This window comes from Myotis nattereri, assembly GCF_964212035.1.
Source record: "Myotis nattereri genome assembly, chromosome: 1".
Lineage (NCBI taxonomy): Eukaryota > Metazoa > Chordata > Mammalia > Chiroptera > Vespertilionidae > Myotis > Myotis nattereri.
In genome coordinates, this window is record NC_138075.1 from 207,490,272 (window position 1) to 207,508,804 (window position 18,533).

An 18,533-nucleotide genomic window follows, 5' to 3' on the forward strand; every position below is an offset into this window, starting at 1 on the left:
TCCTCCTCACTCCTGCCTTGAAAAGGCTGCCAGGCTGCCCCCCACCTCCCACTTGATCTTTTTTCTGGTCATTCAGCATGGAAACCTCTTTCCATTTCTGCAGTTGCCATGCGAGGCCAGGCCCTCAGTGCCTCAGGACCCTGTTACTGGAGTTTTTTCCTCCACTGGCCTCCCCACCTCCAACCCATCCCAATCCCCTTGCCTCCTACTTTTCTCAAAGCCCTCTACTCATCTAGTCGTTCCTAAGCTCACAGACCTTCCTCCCTCCAACGGGATTCCCAGGGCTTGGGGAGTGGGTTCAAGAACCCATGCTCAGCACCCCTCTACCAACCAGCTGCCCCCCTGCTCCAACAAGCGCCCTTCATGCTGGCTGCCCCGTCCCCCACCCCCAATGCCTTTGTTCATTTTTGGCCCTGATGCTGGGCAACCCGCGAGGAATGCCCCTTCCCCTTCCGGCTTATCTAAATCCTCCTAATTCTTCAAAGACCAGCTCAAGGCCCTCCCCACTCTGTGCAGCCGCTGACTGCACCCTGGTACCTCTGAGGCCGCCTTCTTACCTAGCTAGGCTGGGCCTTTTCACCTGCCAAAGGTAGGTCTCAGACCAGCACCTGAGCATGCAGTATACTCCCTGGGAGGCCTCCCTCCCCACAGGAGATCAGGCTTGTCCACTAAAGGACATTTTTTTGGTCAGGCACAAGGAGCCAATATAAGAGAACTTAGTCCATGGCAAGAGTTCCACAGTCATTTGCTCTTCCCTTTGCATGCACTTGGAATCTCCCTTAAATAATTAATGGGCATGAGGCAGACCAGACCTAACCCTAAAGGAAACTAAACTTCTTTTAAAAAAATAAATAAAATAAAAAGCTTTTGCTCCTAACCTTAATCTTGCCTGTTAGGGGTCCTCCAGAAACCTTATCAGTTTCATCCTCAAAGAATATTTTATTTCCCACACAGAGAGATCTTCTAAACATGTCTAGTGTCAAGGTTTCTACTGTTTGAGAGCCTAAAATAGAAGAGAGAGAGAGAGACAGAGACAGAGACAGAGAGAGAGAGAGAGAGAGAGAAGAGGCAATTGCATGAGGAGGGAGGGAGGGTGTATGTGTAACAAAAAAAACACTAGGTTTTTTTTTGAAGAGCATACTTCCCTTGACCAAGGAAAACCAGGGGTTTCCTGTTGATCCTTACCACCTTTGACTGCCAATCTGCAGGCGGTTCTTTACAAGGACTGTGTCATTCAAAGCCCACAAGGTTGGTACGACCTTCCCATTTTACCGATGAGAACACTAGAACAGAGAGGCAAAGTAATCTGTCCAAGATCACACAGCAGCTAAGTTGTAGAGCTGGGATTTGAACCCAAAGTAGCCTGACTTCAAGGCTACTTCCTTCCCCACTCTCCTTCCTCCGGCAGAGGACAACATCACACCACAAACAGCAATAGTGGGATAGCGATTTCTGTGAACAGATCTGTCCATGGGGCATAGGGCATTGGGGGACAGCGTCTTTACAGTAGCTGCGATTTCAGTCCCTCCCAACTGGTCCCTGATGCCTACCTTCTCTCGTAGAGTGCATGCTTGGACACAAGATCAAAAGACACGCTCTGAAGGCCCTAAATTAGGCTATTATTCTTCCTAGCCAATGCACCTGCAACTGGTCCATAAAACTGCCGAGGAAAATTGGCAGCTCTACTCAAGTAAATACGGAAATCCTCATAATCACTGTACAAAGGTGGAAGGGTCAGGTCCTCATCCCCATTTTAGAAATGAGGAAATGGAGGAACAGAGGTGAAATGGCTCGCCCAAATTTGCAGAGCTGCTTGGAGCTGCAGCCAAGAACAAAAGCGTGTCTGCCTGTAGACCAGGGCTCTTTCTGTTCTGCTTCAGTCTGTGCCGTGGGACCGACTTTTAAGTGAAATCATCTCACATTGGGGTCACTCCCTGGTAACGGAGGGTGTGGGACGTGTGGTGTGCAGTGCCACACCGGCCCATGCTCGCTTGGCGGGGCCAAGGGAGGTTCCAGCGGGCAATTAAGATTTCAAAACGCCTTTCTGGTTAGAGCACTCTGGACCGACTCCATCCTGCAGCACAACTAAGAATGACTGCACATAATTTGAGATTAGCTCTAATGAGTAGGTGTTCAACGAACACTTGGGAGATGAATAAATGAATGGATGTCAATCTACACTCCTCACATGCTAGGAGAAAAGGAAGGGCAAGGGCCACAGAATGGCCTCCTACCAGGTGTCACGCAGTGAAACTACTCTGAAAAATCACCTTCTAAAACCTAAAACCCAAAGTAAAGGTGAAAACTTCTGGAGGCTCAGGAGAGAATAACTCCCTTGTTTGGAGAACTAAGTGGAACAGGAACTTGAACTGACTAATGAAAGTCCTTTTGGGGTGCAATGCTTTGGAAGGTACCAGGGTATAAAGTGCAGGAACAGATAAAGGAGTGGATTTCAGTGATCAGACTCCAAGAACAGCAATTAGTATAAAGAGCTTATAGGCCAAAGGAGAAAAACCCCACATGTGACTCCCAGGTCGCTCTCCAGGGTAGATGCACTCACCTCCCTGTCCACTGGATCTCCGACATCTACATTTGGCCGCACTCCACTGATCTGGGTTGAGACTAGCTCCAGGCCATGCCTGGAGATCCTCAAGCCTGCCAGAGATTGGTAACCATCTAGAGCAGTGGTTCTCAACCTTCCTAATGCTGCGACCCTTTAATACAGTTCCTCATGTTGTGGTGACCCCCAACCATAAAATTATTTTCGTTGCTACTTCGTAACTGTAATTTTGCCACTGTTATGAATCACAATGTAAATTTCCGATATGCAGGATGTATTTAGGCGACCCCTGTGAAAGGGTCGTGCGACCCCCAAAGGGGTCGAGACCCACAGGTTGAGAACCACTGATCTAGAGCATGCCTCAAGCTAATCTGGGCTCTTCAGGGTCCTCCTGGAAGGGGGCAGAAAACACCCCCTTCATGGAAATCAGGGCAAGAGCCAGATCCAGGATTACAAGGAATGCATGGGCTGAAGAGCCACTTAACTTGCTTCAGCCGTGGGCAAACTATGGCCCGCGGGCCGAATCTGGCCCGTTTGAAATGAATAAAACTAAAAAAAAAAAAAAAAAAAAAAGACCGTACCCTTTTATGTAATGATGTTTACTTTGAATTTATATTAGTTCACACAAACACTCCATCCATGCTTTTGTTCCGGCCCTCCAGTCCAGTTTAAGAACCCATTGTGGCCCTCGAGTAAAAAAAGTTTGCCCACCCCTGTGCTAGATTCTGTCTCCAGCTCCCCTAATCATTAGATGGGGGGAATGATAAGGTATTTGGCCTAGCAACACAATAGAGTGAGTTTCAAAAAGATCCAGGAACCTGTTTTGTTAAGAGAAAGAACTTTACTATAAACACTCTGACTGAGGGGTACAAAATATAGTGATAATTTTAAAAAATGGTCTATTGAATTATGGTGACTTTTCAGGAAAAGCACACAGCCAGTTAAGAGGATATATATGTGTGTGTGTGTGTGTGTGTGTGTGTGTGTGTGTGTGTGTATATATATATTAATTTGGAAGAAAACAGTCCTAGTTCTGGTTCAGAAACGGTGGCTCTAGCATTATGTCTCTCTTACTACTGCTAAATTTCAAGGAAAGAGGTGGGGTTTCGGGGTGGGGTGGGGAGCGGGGCTACCTCCTTTGGACAATGCTCTCCCCTATCGGGGTAGACTGCTGTCTGGTTTCCTGTCTCGAGCTCTGCTTCAGAGGACAAACAGGGTCTAAGAAAGGCACAGAGAGGCTGGAAAATGAGAATGCTAAAAACCATGATAACCTTTCCTTTCCACCTCACTCCAAGATGATTTCTGACTAGAGCATTACAGGTTAGCAAAGCAGGTAACAATTGTTTTATGATTCTAGGGATTTTTTTTTTAAAGCTAGAACCAATGATAAATGAAGCACTTCAGAAAGAAACCCAATTTCCAGAATAATGTAATTCCTACTCTTAAGAAGATGAGGTTGTTTATATTTATTTATTTTTCTTCAAAATAGAGTAAGAATTACCACCTAAGAAAGCTGTTTATTTTACAGCAAAAATGGTGATTTGGAAGTATTAAGAAGGGGGAGAGGATAAAATGGAATTGAATTAGGAATGATGATTTACATGGTCAAGAGAAAAAATTATTATTCCTTTTTTTTGTAATTATAGTAACTTTCAGACTGTTATCATTTCCCCTATTGTTTAGCTTAGCATTTAGAAGCTCGCAGAATTTTTTTTTTTTTCCTGATAGAATATATTAGCTCCTTATAATCTCTATTAACCACCTCCCTCTTCCCACAAATGAGGAGGGAAGAATGATTTGGGGTAAGCCAAAAAAAAATCCAAAAAAACCAACCTCAATCTATCAAATCTATCTGGATTGTTAACAACTTTGGAACTAAAACAAAACAAAAAAACTTGCTTCAATGTGGGTTACTTATGAATTATAGTTGAAAGGCCTCTTGTCCTACAAGTCAGCTAATAAATCAAGTTTGCTTCATCCAAAGAAGAAAAAAAATCTTATTGAAACTTTCCAAAACTCCCATCTTTTTTCAAGGAAAGTCATCAGTAGTCTACTATGAGATCCTAGTTTTCTTAATATCATATTGTATATTTATCCATAAAGCAAGAATGTGGCGGAACAAAACATTAAAAGCAAAGTACTATTATCATCAACTTTTGGAAGAAAATGGCCTAACTTGCTGCCTTATTTAATTATTCCATTAAATAATATTGTAAGTAATTCCTTTAGATTTTAAAGAAAATCCAAAAATAAGAACTTTAAAAAAGAAACTTGCCAAGTTTTCTTTTTCCAACTATTTCTTTAAAACATTGTTTCTGACGAACCAAGAGAAAAATAATTTGTTCAAATAGGTTTTAAATAGTTAACCCACAACTGGCAGAATATACAAAAAATAAAACAAAATGCGGTTATAAGAAAGTTGTTCTTGTAAGACAATAAAAATAAGGGTATTGTCCTGTTTTCAAAATATAAGGTTAAAATTTTTTTCCAGACTATCATTAAATTAATTTCCTATTTCCAGTTCTCCTTTTCTTTGACCTGGTTATTCTTAAAATAGTTTGGAAATCAGATGTAGAAGACAGTCAAATCTTTGTCCTTAAAAAAATTCTCCTAGTACTCAAGTGTTTGTCTTTAAAAAGCCATGAACCTGGGATTCCCCTCCCCCCCCCCCAATATATCTTGTTTGCTTTAATACTTTTTCTAAAGATTTGTTCCTTAACATAGGCAAGACTTTCAAGTCAGCACAGGCTGCCAAGACTGCTTTAGTTCTCTATCCATGGCGCTTCCGATGCCTTGAGCATCCCTTGTTACATGTGAACAAGGATGGGCCACATCTCTCAGATAAGGATAGGTTTTCTAAACTATGAGGTGGTAATCCTGACCCAGAATTGACAGCTTCAGGGCAAAATGCCTATCTCAACACAAACACCCTATGCACCTCAAAACAAGAATAAAAACCAACCAACAAAAAAAAACAAAACAAAACCTCCTTTAGACTTCTAACCAATATGCACGCAAGCCTCAAGTCACAATTGGCAATGATAAATTTAAGAAGGTAAAAGTCTTTATTCACCCACATAAACACACTGGAGGCAAAGGGTGTATGTAAAAAGGTTAACTGACTTCTCATTATGACATAACACAGGCATCTTAAGCAATAGCAAGTGTGTAGAGACATGATAACTCCCTGGGTGGGGATAGGGAGTTTAGGGGCAGGGACCAAGGCCTGGTCTGGGCTACTGATCTACCAGAAAACAGCCTGAAACAGGAAAGAGCACACATATGCCACTTGGAATGTATGACGCAAACCCCAGCCTTGAAACAAAGAACAGGAAACAGCTCTGCTGGCTGTGCTGGAGAGAAAGCACAGAGAAACATTTAGCCGGCCCTCCCTGACCCTATATTCATGAGCAGCTGGAGTTTTTAAAGACAACAACAGGGGGGTGGAGGTGTTTGTTCTATGGGTGTGAATAATAACACCAGCTTTATACAGGGGACCTGCCCTATTTACAAATAGGAGCTTCCACATACAGTAAACATAAGTGAACATGGGATTTTATCATATTCAAGCAGCAGAGACCTTCCTAATTAACACCAGTCTCCCTACCAATTTCTTTTGTCTCGACATCCCCCATCCCAATGGCTGGTCTCTAGCCACGATCAAATTCTGGGTTAGGGTAATAATTATTATTCAGCCTCAGAGCATCAGTAGGAAAATGAAGATAAAACACCGCTGTTAAGAATTCAGATGACAATTGGGTTATACCACACAGCTGAAAAAGTGTCCTAAGCCACATAACTAAATTCTAAGGCAAAGTGTGGACAGCTAGTCACCTCACATTTTCACTGTCCTTTTCAACTGCATAATCATAAAAATATTTGCACACAGCTGCACATCTGTACGCACGTCTACAGAAATTCACCTTTTGAGGATATGATTCTGTTCCAGACACTTAATATGACCCAAAATTGTTATACAATCTGTAGAACAGAGTATCAATTTTTATAAAACAGGCTAAAATATTTCCTTTAGGTATTTTTAAGATAGTAAAATCCATTCATATTCCCTTTCCCATCATTTCTCTTTATTTTGTTAGCACTGTTTAACTCAGGTTTCCATTATCAGAGATTTAAGAATTTCTGTGTAGACATAACTCCAGGTTAAAAAAGAAAGAAAAAGGCATCACTCTCCTTATAGCAACCAGAAGATTGGGTTTTAATTAGAAACTTTGCAGTGAAAAAAAAAAAAAAAAAAAAAAGCAACAACCTTTCTCCGAAGCTATGTTTTATATCTGACAAGGTTTTGCAGTCTAAGCAGCTACTTTTCTTTGTTATTGTCAAATTAGAATTTTTATACTTGCATTCTCCTGCATGCGAGCAAATGCCCCTCACAGTGTCTCTAAATTGAACTTACTAATAGTACATCACGTTTTTTCCTTCTAATGGTTCTGCAGCAAACCCCACTGACTGTAGAAATTGAGATGTTTCTCTAGGGAGTTTAAATTAATCAAACATCTCATTTCAGGTTTCTGTTAACAGCCTAAGGTCAACTAACATGTTCCATGTTTCAAGCCGGAAGAAACTTATTCCTCCACTCTTTCTTTAAAAAAAATAACCGCAAAATTTTGGATACTGTAATGCTACCAGATTGGTTCTTTTTCCCTGAAAGGAAGTCTTCCCTCAGGTTAGGCAGATTATCATTCAGATGGATTTCTCTTAAAAATAAAATGCTCCTCAGATTCATTCATCAAGCACTCAAAAAAGGGACATCACAAAACTGCTCTGTGGAAAAACCTTTAATGAACAACTGCCCTATGCCTCACTTGATTTTGCTAATAATTACAGGTACAAAACCTAAATAAATAATAATTACAGACTCTTTTCCCCCCCATATACCAGACTCTTGTGAGAACATAATCAATAGATCTCTAAAGTGTCTTGGTGATCTTCGTGGAAAAATACATTGTGAGTTAGTAAAAAAATTCAGTGCAAAATATTTGTTTTAGTGAAATACAAAAAAGGTGTGCAATTTCCAATTTCCGTTTAACCTGCCTTATTCCAGACAAGTCCCATTCACATGCTTTTCTCCTATGTTGTTGGGAAATTTAAAGCCAAAAAGGTCCTCCGGTTATCTGCCCAAGAGGTGGCTATGGCAATTCCAGGTATGAATTATCCGCCGTCTCCAGGAAAGCCACTGGGGATCAAGCCCTCGCTCCCAGCCCGGCTCTGGTCCCTAACTGCAGGCAGCTGCCGAGGGCGGCCGCCGCCTCCGGCCACGCTGCAATCTTTGCTCCAGGCACTGCGGCAGGTTCCCTCCGTGCCCCGAGGAGGACGCTCCTCGCCCGGCCAGCCCCCGGGGATCCGGACGCCCCGGCAGCTCCTGGGCTCCAGGACCGAGAAGGGGATGCTGCCTCCAGTCCCCATGGCCCCAAGTTTCTTCCCAGAGGGACCGGGAGGCTCTTCCAAGTTTGTTCCGGCGGGCGAGCCACCGCGCGCCCCGTCCGAGAAGGGGGGCGGCGGGGAGCGCGGGCGGAGGGCGGGGAGGGGGAGGGCGCGGGAGGGAGGTGGGGGACCCGGAGGGGGAGGAGCAGGAGCGCGGCCTCGGCGCTACCTTTCTCCAAACAACGTTGCCACACGCGGAGACCACTGAGATTTCGGGGGCTTTGCAGGGGGCTCGCGAGCGGACGGGCGGGCGGCGGCCGGGGGACCACACAGGTGAGCCCCCGCCCGCGCCCTCGCCGGGCGCCGCGGCGGGAGCTGCCGGCCTCGCTCCCCCGCGCCCCCGGATCCTCATGGTGGCTCCCCCCGATCCCACACTTTGTGCCGCTCAACCCGGGGACTTCCTCCCCCTCGTCTCCCTCTCCGCCCCCACCCCTGGCCGGCTGCGAGGAGCTGTTGCACTTTCCCGAGACCATTGGCGCCTGCACCCCCAACCCGCTCGCGGAGCACCCCATGAAAAATAGGAAACCGGACGAGCCCCCCAAGGGGGCAGCCGGAGGCGGGCGAGGAGGGAAGGTGCGGGAGATGGGACTTACTTTTCGAGGTGCAGGGCTGAGCGCTGCAGACCAGAAATCAAGGCCCGGCTCCGGGCTGCCTGCACCCCGCGAACGCAGCAATGTCAGCGCCCCGGTGCGGGCGCGGCGGCGGCGGGGTCGCAGGGGACGGGGACGGCGCGCGTGCGGCGGCGCTGCTCGGCTCGCGGGCGCTCGCTGCGCTCCGGCTCGGGCCCGGTCCGCGCGGCTCCGCTCCCGGCTCCCCTCTGGCTCCTGGCACCGACTCCGGGCAGTCACATGACGCCGGCGCCGCTCGCTCTGCGAGCCTCCCGGGGCTGGCGGGGTAAGTAGAGGCTGGGACCTGGGGTGGGAGGGTCAGGGAGGGGAGAGGAGCCGCCGCGGCCGCCCGGGCTGGGCGGGTCCCCACCCACTTGGGTGGAGGCAGCCGCCGGAGGGGTCGACCGAGTCACTCGCGCAAACACGCACCCCGCCCTGCGCCCTTCCCCCGCCGCCCCCGCCTCCCGCGCCGCCTCCGCCCCGCCCCGCCCAGTCACCCGGGGACGGCCTGACAGACACTCATTATTCCCCGGAGCCGGGCGCCGCCCCGCCGGCCCAACCTGTCCCGCGAGGCGCGGCGCGGCCGTGGGGCTGGGCGGGCGCGGCGCGGCCCCCGCCCCGCAGCCCCCGCCCTCCGGCCCCCGCCCGGTCCGGCGCGCCCGGCCCCGCGCCCCCTCCCTGCGCCCTCCGCCCGGGAGCCCGCGCCCCGCCCGCCTGGACCCGCCGCGCCGCCGCCCGAGCCCCGGGGGAAGGAAGGGCGGCGGTGCCCGCTCCGGGCGTCACCGGGCTGCAGCCCGCTGCGCCGCTTCCAAAACACACAGCCGGGCTCGCGGGCGGGCGGGCGAGCTGAGGCGGGGGGCCGGGCCGGCCGAGGCCATCCATCCAGCAGCCGGCCCCGGCGGGAAGGGCGGCCCCGGGCGCGGCGGGAAGGGCTGGGCCCCCGCGGCCGGGCGGCCCCTCCTGGGCCGAGTGCTTCCAAGTCTCTTAAAGAAAAAGCAGAAAGGGCGCCGGTGGACACGGAGCTGGGGGACCGGGGCCGCAGCGCACAGGAGGAGGGGCGGGGAAAGGGAGGGCGTTGGGGTGCCTGCAGCCCTAACGTGGCCCCGAGCTCCCAAGGTCATTCCCCATCCTCCTAGCGCGCCCTTTCTTTGTGCCCGGGGCGCGGGGTCCCCCTCGTCGCCCACCCCACAGATGGGCGGCCCGGGTGGCGCACCCCGCCTCCCAGGACTTTTCTTTGAAGGCCCGTTGACCCCGAAGCAAACTTCCCACGGGCCTGGCCTGGCACTGAAGCGCACAGGAGAGCGGCGGCGGCGGCATTTGCTCGGCCGGCCGGCCTGAAAACTTGGCAAACTTCGCTCCAGGCGCCCCCGCCCCCGCGGGAGAACTCGGGCCCGCGGAGGGCTCTGCCCCCGCAACCTTTCATTGCACGTCGCCGCCCTGGGTCCCAGCCCAAGTGTGTGTACCCCGTGGCCGCCCCTGCTCCGGGCGGCGGAAGCGCGCGCTCTGTCCACGCCAGGCCATAGGGAGGACTTTGGATAGCATGGTTCCCGAGTTCAGTGCTTTGGGATTTTTGGGGTGTGTGTGTGTGTGTGTGTGTGTGTGTGTGTGTGTGTTTTAAAACAGTATTAGTGTAATAAAGAATTAAATCAAAAAGAACAAAGGACAAATTGGTTCAATTGTTTTAGACTGTGTAATGTTTAAAAAACGCCCTCCTTCAGTCTACGGCTTGTTATTGCTTCAAGATGTTTTAAAGGCCCTTTAAGTTCACCAGTCTCACTTTGATGCCTCATCCAGGCATGGTACTACTTAAAACGTGGAGATAGAGATATTCTGAGCCTCGTCACTTAGCTATACAGTAATATAAAATTAGTACCGGTAACCTCAAGTAGTAAAATTACAAATTGTAAAGAAATGCACGTAAAAGCCCACATGGAGAACACCCAGAACTGACACTGATTCATGTGCCATCCTGCTGTCTCACAAGATTAATCTTTAAAATGTAAAGAGATGAGAGTGTTTTTTTTAAAAAAAAAATAAAATAAAAGACAAATGCAAGAAAGAAAAGTTGAATTTGTGTCAATTATTCATTGCAAGTTACTGATCACTGACATCATTAAATATCTGACTGGATGCCTGAGATTTGTATTAGCTGAAAAACTTTATTAGTGATGACTGATGGGATTGTTTTGCATTTCCGTGCCTAGGCTCATGGTTGGGGCTCAAAAAATATAGGCTTCACTCAAGGGACAGAGTGATGAAAGCCTGAAGCACAAAAACCATGTTTTTTAATTGTTCATGTGGGTGTGGACCCAGAGTGGAAGCGTGAAATAGGTCTATCTGAGAAAAGTGGGACTGGCTTTGACATGCAGGGTTGGGGAGGGCGGAGAAGAGTCATCCAAAGGGTTAATTAGCGAACACATGGTGTTCAGTGCCCTGTGGGAGGCAGCTCAAACACATCTTGTGCAAAAAAAAAAAAAAAAAAAAAAAAAAAAGAATCCATCCAGGGAAGGACACTACCATCCCCCAGGTGCCCAAACCAGAACTGCCTGAAGTCCTCCTTGACTCCTCCCCTCTGAGCCAGTCACAGCCCAGTTATTCACTGAATCCTGGACCTCCCCAGTCGCTACCCACTCCTTGGCTACTGTCCTGGGCCAGCCTATTGCCATAGTGTCGTGCAGGGCATTCTGTTTGTAGCGTGGCTGAACTGTGAGAAAGGGAACAAAGGAATAAGAATGCCTTTTCTAAAATGCAACCTAAACATGTCAATCCCTTCAATGACTTCCCTCCAGATCAAATCCAGGAGTTCACCACTGTGTAGGCCTGGCCTCCACCTGTCATTATGGCGTCCCCTCTCCCTGTTCTCCCCTCCCGTTCTTCTTCAGCAGCACTGCGCCTTCCTTTCCTTTTACCAACTCATTCTCCCTTTGCACACGCTCCCTTTTCCTCGTGGGCTAGCCTCCTCTCCTTCTCCCCCAACTCCTGACCTCTACTCTCATTTCCCTTTAAATATTCACCCTTTCAATACTGTCTTCAATGACCTTTTCAACAAAATGTATCTTCTCTCACTACCATCCCTCACCCTGCCTTCCGGAGAGTGGAGGCTCTCCCTGGGACTCTGACAGCTCCCATGCCTCAACACTTGCAACATCTTTTCTTTTTTTTTGCAATTGGCTATAACTCTATGGCACTGGAATAGAAACTCTATGAGGACATGGACCTGGTCTTTTTAGCAAAATTGTATTCCCATGGCCCAGATGGTCAATGAATATTCGTAAAATCAATAAATGTGAGCTGTGAATTGAGAAGAAGTCATTCACAGCTCAAAAGAGGAGAGTAGGCTTCAGGGTGGCAAGTGGCCATGAACTGTGCCTTTATATGGTGAAGAGGAGGGGAGAGGGAAACATGGTAAATGTTTTCAAGCAGTAGAATGCTATGGTGAAAGTGGTCTGTAGGTCTTTCTATCCCTGACACTAGCACGGTACCTGGCACTTGCGTAGGTGTTCAGTAAATTCTGGATAAATGAAATATCTCAAGCTTGTTTTACTCCTTTCTTTGAGGACAGGAAGCCAGTCTGGTTTAGGTTTGGGAATACCCCTGCCTGGCCCCAGCATCATTGCTCCCAGAGAATCTTTGCAATCCCAGTGTCTTTGCCCTGACTGGTTGGAGGGTAGATATGCGACTTACTTCTGGCCAGTGAGATATGAAGGGAAGTGTGCTGGGACTTATCTATATATATGAAAGCCTAATATGCTAAGTGTCCGACCGAGCGGTCGATGTGCACTGACCACCAGGGGGCAGATGCTCCAACTGGTAGGTTAGCTTGCTGCTGGCTTCTGGCCAATTGGGACTGGGCGAGATGGGGTTAGACATGCCCTGGAGCCCTTTGGTGGTCCTTCCCCGGCTACTGGCCCAGATTGGCCCTGATTGGGACTAGGCAAGATGGCCCTGATCAGCCCCTATCACCAGCCAGGCAGAGGGACCCCATCTGTGCATGAATTTCATGCACCAGGCCTCTAGTGGGAAGTATTTTTCTTCCTGATAAAAGGAAACTCTTACAAGGAAAAACCCCCAGACCTGCTTTGGAAGTTATGTGATGCTTGAAGCTATGGCAGCCATCTTTTTTTAAAATTGATTTTTAGATAGAGAGGAAGGGAGAGGGAAAGAGAGAGAAATATCAACGTGAGAGGAAACATCCATCGCTGCCTCCTGCATGCCTTCTGCATGAGACCAGGGATCAAGTCTCAAATCTGGGTATGTGCCCTGACCAGAATTGAACCAACAACCTTTCAGTGTATGGGACAATGCCCAACCAACTGAGCCACACCGGCCAGAGCTATAGCAGCCATCCAAGAGAGGAAAGCAAGGTTTCAGATTTCCATATGGATAGGTCTTTTTTCATCATTAGTTTTCCGTTCATCTATTACCTCTTTAGGGATGACTTCCTTGAGCATGGGATTTAAAATATCCCTCCCCATGCAGTGCCCTCCCTTGGCAGTCCCCACATCTGCCTTGCTTCAACAGTATTTAGACAGAACAGACCCAGGGACATGCCTTCTTCCAGCCTCCCACCACCTTCCAGCTTCTTTTCCAGTCACCACCTTCAGAACCATCTCAGCCATCCTCAGCCTCCAAGATCAACCAACACTGGTTTTTTAGTTTAATTCCTTATTGCTGAGCAACCGTGAGTTCCCAAATTCATCAGAATTATTCCATTGAGGTGGAGACTGCCATCAACTGCCTAGTCAACCTGCATCTGAGGGGTTCCTACACCCACCTCTCTCTGGGCTTCTATTTCCTCTACCACTGTGACCCGGGAGGGTGTGGGCCACTTCTTCCTAGGGTTGGCCGAGGAGAAGTGTGAGGGCATTGAGTCTCTCTCTGTCTTTTTTTTTAATCCTTATCTTAGGACATGCTTATTGACTTTTAGAGAGAGGGGAAATGGGAGAGAAAGAGAGAGAGAGAGAGAGAGAGAGAGAGAGAGAGAGAGAGAGAAGACAGAAACATCATCAGTTGTCTCCCATATGCACCCCAACCTGGAATTGTACCTGAAACCCTTTGGTGTATAGGACCATGCTCCAATCAACTGAGCCACCCTGGCTAGGGCAAGCCTCTTTTAAAGATGCAAGACCAACTTGGCTGCTGCACCCTCTTCCAGGACATGCAAAAGACTTCCTGAGATGAGTGGTGTGAATAAAATTCAGGATGATGGTTTGCAAATATTTTCTCCCATTCTGTAGGTTGCTCTTTCATTTTGATGATTGTTTATTTTCCTGCTCAGAAGCTTTTTAATTTGATGTAGTCCCACTTGTTGATTTTTGTTTTTGTTGCTTGTGTTTTGGTGCCATATCCAAAAAATTGTTATCAAGACCAACGTCAAGGAGCTTTTTCCCTATGTTTTCTTCCAGTAGTTTTACAGTTTCAGGTCTTATATTTAAATCTTTAATCCATTTCAAGTTAATTTTTGTGAGTGTTATAAAATAGGGGTCCAATTTCATTATTTTGCATATGAGTATCCAGTTTTCCTAACACTATTTTAAAAAAATTTAATACACACACACACACACACACACACACACACACTAGTGGCCCGGTGCATGAAATTTGTGCACATTAAAAGGGAATTAATTAGAGGAAATATTTTAATATTGCTATTTGCCCTTTCTTTATAATAGAAATGTCAGAGATGAAAGAATATTAGTAAAATGTACATGAAAATCTTCCTCCTGTCAGAGTCTGGGGCACACTGCAGGACCCAGAGTCAAGTCCCCTCCCACCCACATGCACCTCGAAATCGCACGAGACCCAGACCTGGCTCGCCCCACCTCCATTGGGTGAGATCCAGACCCGGTTGGCCCCACCCCTGTCAAGCCCTGCCAGGTGGGGGGGGGGGGTGCAGCTTCAGGGCCCCCATCAAGCCCTGCCGGGTGGGGGGGGCACAGCCTCAGGTCCCCCGGCACACCCTCAGGTCCCTGGCCTGGTGCCAGGGTGGAGGGTGCAGCCTGAGGTCCCCTGGCCCGGCATCGGGACAGGGGGTGTGGCCTGAGGTCCCCGTCAAGCCCTGTCCGGCAGGAGGTATGGCCTGAGGTCCCCCTTCAAGCCCCGCTGGGCAGGGGGGCACAGCCTCAGGTCTCCCGTCCTGGCCCGGCACCAAACAACCTCAGGTCCCTGCTGATCGCTCCTTACAGCTTGTTACGGGAACCCCATCTCCGCTGTGGACACAGCCATCTTGTGTTACGGGAACCCTCTTGTGATGGCATGATGGAGTGAGGATCATTTTGCATGTTACCTCTTTTTTGTATAGGATTTTATTGATTTCAGAGAGGAAGGGAGAGGGAGAGAGAGATACAAACATCAATGATAAGAATCATTGATCAGCTGCCTCCTGCACACCCCACACTGGGGATCAAGCCTGCAATTTGGGCATGTTCCCTTACTGGGAATCGAACCATGAACTCCTGGTTCATAGGTTGATGCTCAACCATTGTGCCACGCCGGCCGGGCTCTAATACTATTTTTATTAAATAAACTATCCTTTCCCCACCTGGTATTCATTGTTTTGTTAAATCAAATATTAGTTGACCATGTATGTGTGGGTTTATTTCTGAGCTTTCAATTCTGTTCCATTGTTTTATGTGTCTGTTTTACACCAATACCATACTGTTTTGCTACAGCTTTGTAATATAGTTTGAAATCAGGAACTTTGATGCCTCCAACTTAGTTCTTTTTCAGAATTGCAAAGCCGTATATTTTGTAATAAAAATAGAAATGCTAGACTAAGTGCCATCCAGCTTGAAAACATTACAAAGGGTTCAGAGATCCTCCTTAACATTTCTACATATTTCCACAAATAATCCTTCATCCATCCATCCATCCATACATACATACATACAATTTAGGATTGCCAGGTAATATTGAGTTAGGTGACCAAGAGTTATAATAAAGGTCAAACTGGACACATGATCTCCCCCCCTCCCTGCCCCCCCTTGAAGAACTCTCAGCATTTCTAGTGCAGATGAGCAATTACAATTGTCCTGGATTATGTCTGATAGAACAATGCTATGGAAGGACAGGGGCACAAAAATAGTTGAAATGTTGAATCTTGGACTTAAGTTGCAGAGCTGAAACAGGAGACTCAAGAGCTCTAGCCAGGAACTGTGAACTGGACATTTCAAATAGGTTGAAGAGCTGGCATGTTGGGAATAATGTCATAAATCACCTTGAAGGTTAGGAGGTAAATAGTCAGAGAATGGGGATATGTGAGTTTAACATTTAAAGGTGATGTGGTCCTGGGAATAGCATGGCTCAGGGTGTGCCTGTGGGAATGGGAAACTAGAGGGGGGTGGAAAATATCCTCGAAGGTGAGGAGATGAAGGAAAAGAATGACTAGAGTTTTCAACATGGTTCCACATGGATCCTGAAATTACTCAGAACTGTGGCCAGACTTGGGATCAAGATTAGGCCCTCAGGCCACATCTTCATTTCATGAGAGAAAGTCTCCAAGAAACTGCTGAATGATAACAAGCAGGAGAGAATGGTTGGATATAGCTTCCTTTTTCTGTAGTTAAATCTGCTTTCCTTGAATCATAATTATTCAAGTTAAAAATAATCACTCATAATTGGTTGCTTATTGGTTATTTTATATTGATTTCAGAGAGGAAGGGCGAGGGAGAGAGAGAAACATCAATGTAATTTTGTTTTATTACATTATAACTTTATTTATTACATCAGTACTTTTATTTATTACATCAGTACTTTTTATTGCAAATATACTATTTCTGCTTCACTGAGAGTTCAAATTAGCTTTTGCAGGCTTGTCAGGAATCTTAAACATTATAATATTATTTCAAAGGGAAATGAATTATAATTTTTAAATCAATGACCTATACATATAACGATGTAGAATGCAATTCATTTCTAAGTTGAGGACTACCTAGATTTCTCCTGTGCTGGAAGGCAGAGTAGAGAATGGGAAACGCACCAAGTAAGATAAACTACTTCCCATTTTTCAGTTTGTTTTGGAATGAAGCTGATTCTTCATGTTTCCGACCCGCTCCTCTCTGTTACAGAAACAGTATTGGGCACTTACATCCTAGATTTAAGTTAGTTCAGTAGGTATTGATTAAACATGTCCCATGGGCCTAGGGTGGGTGTAGGAGTGCAAGGAATATATATTATAGGACCCTTGCATGAAAAGAATTTAAGATAATATACACTATATTATAATTGCTTCATTAATTATTACACAATGAAGAATATAATGAGTAAAATTTAGAAAATTGGAAGTCAAAGGGATTAAAAAGGTAAATTGATTCATTTGAAAACTATGGGTATTCCTGTGCAGTTTGGTCCTTGTCTTTAAGGAGCTACTGTCTTGCAAAAGAAATCACATTAGGTCAGGAAATACCCTAAAATCTTAAAAGAGGAGGTCAAATCAGTGCTAGAACTTCACTGTTAGAGGGAGAGGGGCTCTACACCACATCTTGGGGTCTGGAAAGGGCCTGGGGCATGAGCCTCGCAGGAGTGGTGTGAGGTGAGGTAGGGAAGGTTGCTGATGAGTTGCAAATTTTTTCAGCAGATGTTGGGAAACCATGTTAGGTTACTGCACAAGTAAGTTGCACGGGAGCAGATGGAATGACATGAAATATAACTCTAATATAAAGTTTCAGCAGTGCGATACAGGAGGCAGTAACTATTGTGCATGTAAATACATATGTAGAAATATATATACATACACCGTCTCTCGCTCTCTCTCTACACACACACACACACACACACACACACACACACGCACGCACACACTTCACGTACTCCCTCTCAGTATCTGAGCCAGCAGAGAGATAGTGTGTGTGATTTATGAAGAGCTTCCCTCCGTGTCAAGAGGCAGTGGCATAGGCTTCCCTGGTACTTGCCTGGGAAGAGGACTTCAGCCTTTCATTCCTCAGCTTCGCTACCTGTCAAGCCAGTCCACACTCACAAATGCTTTAGAAATTTTGCTAATATGCCATTGGGGTGGGGGTGGGCGCATATGGTTGGATCACATGGACAGCACAGAGTTCTTCATCACTCTTGTAATTCAAAAAGATTTCCTAACAGCAGACACTATTAAAATCACAGGAATGATTGTATCAAAGTGAGAGGAGTGAGGGGGAGCCTTTCGTTGGCTTCTGTTTTTTTTTTTTTTTTCTTTAAGGAGCGTATATTACTTTTGTAATAAGAAGGAAGTGTGCTTTTAAAAACAGCTAAGAAAGAAAGGCACACACTGTGGATCATTAAATGTGGGACCTCAAGCACAATTTTGCAAGGGGGCCTCTTTTGAAAGCAGCCAGGACTGAGAGCCTAGTTCTCTGCTTGTGAGTTTTGGAGGGGGTGGGGGCATGAGGGAGGGATTCTAGGAGGGGACGGGGGTGGGAGAGGGTGAACATCCTCCTTTATTGACTCTGGCTTTTTAACTGCTGCTTGAGTGGCTGGACCTGTGCAGGTTCTTGGAACAGGAATTCTTCCTCAAAATAATACGTATTTGTTTTAAAAACCAGTCCAAGGAAGAAAAGGTTAAAACACACACACACAACAGAAGGACCAGCAAACTGGACTGACTAGAGCCGAAGTTCCTATTTCTCAAGAGATAGAAACAGACTTCCTGGAGCACAAGGTCCGCTCACCCTCTCCCCGTGGTCTCTGGCAGGATCTGTTGATAGGACGGGGACAGAGGAGTCAGCACTTGATGTGGACGTGAACATAATGGGAGGTTACCTTAGCCTCCTAAAGGCACCCGTAATACAGGGGGGATCCAGCATCTCAGCTGGTGGGGTGCCAGCTTCTCTCACATTTCTTTCTAAGCCACCTTTGTTTGTCTGTTATTGTTCTTAAAGTTTTCTGGGTAACTATAAGCAACAGACCTTGTTAGTTCCTCTTGAAATTGCCCA

The 18,533-nt window shown here is 47.0% G+C and overlaps 1 protein-coding gene across 1 annotated transcript in view; it reads right to left on the reverse strand.

Moving 5' to 3' along the window:
• Window positions 1-9,047, reverse strand: part of KLF3 (KLF transcription factor 3) — a 33,904-nt gene extending 24,857 nt beyond the window's left edge. Inside the window, exon 1 of the mRNA XM_081113937.1 lies at window positions 8,596-9,047. The gene's annotated coding sequence lies outside the window, so the exon portion shown is untranslated. The remainder of the gene's footprint in view (window positions 1-8,595) is intronic.
• Window positions 9,048-18,533: the final 9,486 nt, after the last annotated feature.